Source organism: Cornus florida, unplaced genomic scaffold (genome assembly GCF_030987335.1).
Source record: "Cornus florida cultivar Cherokee Brave unplaced genomic scaffold, ASM3098733v1 CherokeeBrave_3.0.0_Hap2_Chr10, whole genome shotgun sequence".
NCBI classification, from domain to species: Eukaryota; Viridiplantae; Streptophyta; class Magnoliopsida; order Cornales; family Cornaceae; genus Cornus; species Cornus florida.
The window spans coordinates 45,423,400-45,424,877 of NW_026775580.1; positions in this window are offsets into that span (position 1 = coordinate 45,423,400).

Genomic DNA, 1,478 nt, shown 5'->3' on the forward strand with positions numbered 1-1,478 from the left:
CCACTTGGCTCCTTTCTTTGATTCATCCTAGAATTGCTTCATTTCTGCTCTTATTTGGCTGAGTTAGCTTATTTTCGGGATAAGTGCCTGAAAATGGAAATAATACGAAATCAATCTAAAATTGTAAAGTAAGATAGATAAAGGTACTAGAATGCCTAAGCTTAAGGGGTTTATACACACACTTTTCAGCGCTCATCACACCCCCAAACTTAAATATTGCGAGTCCCTAGCAATGAACTAGAAAGTAAAGGAATGAAATGAATAACTAAACAACTATGAACTAGAAAATAATAAATGGATAATGCCACTTTCGTAGGGAACACGATTACACTTAGCACATGTAACAAGCCTTTTAAACCCCTAGGTTACCCCTAGTGGACAAGTGAAGTCTCGTGAGGGTTTCCAGAAATGATACCCACAAACATTAAGCTCATTCTTTCAAAAGAGGCACCAATGTTGCGAACAAGCATTTGGAAAAAACTACCTCAAGTATGCAAATTTTCAACGCTTTCCAATCAATCTCCCAAAATTTCAACATCAAGCAAGCAAGTATGGTCCTCCACACATCAAGAAAATGATCATGCAAATCAAAACAACTCTAGAATCCTTTTGAGTGGACCAGCATCAAATATGTTGATATCTTAGCCAACTAAAGAATTAATCACATCCTTACCCTCAAACTAGCACACAAATCTAGTACTGATCATCAAGACAAAAAGTGGACCTTTTATTAAAGTTTTATTGATCCAGGTGCGCTTATTCTTTTCACTTGATTTTTATTTTTTATTTTTTATTTTTTATTGTAGGATCAAAGATGGAAGTATGGTGCAATGTGTTGATCTATTAAGCTTTCTAGCGATTCATGAGGTCGAGCGTTAGGTCAATGACTCCCAAACCAGATGGCTTTAGGGCATTAGGCGTTCAAACACCCCTACGGACTTACAAGCTCAAATCAACTAGGTTACAAATCAAGACAACCTCCATCTAATCATTTCCCACTTCTCACCTTTTGGGAGAAGTCCTCACTTTTTTATTGCTTTTCCAACTTTTCTTTTTTTTTTTTTTTTTTTTTTTTTTTTTTTTTTTTGTAAGCAAGTTCAATTATTAACCTAGAGTTTGGGCCCTCCATTTTTCAGCGCGAGAAGTTCAGTGCTTGATGAGGCTATAATCCCGGCTACTTAGTGAAAAGGGGTTGTTATCCACCTTTATCAAGAATGAAAGCTTTCAATACACTACTAGCCCAATTGGGATATAGCCAATTCAATAATCAACAAAGCATGTACCCCACAAATGAATGCTAGTGTGCACCAGTGCTAGTGTAGAATTTTAAAGTGAATCTCAAAACAATCACAAAATCAGGATGATGTGGACCACAAATGTAAGCAAGATGTTAATTTTTCAAAAAATTTACTCCTAAATGGCATCCATAAGGCATACAAGGAGTATTGGACTCTCAAGTCAAGCAATTTTTAAATTTT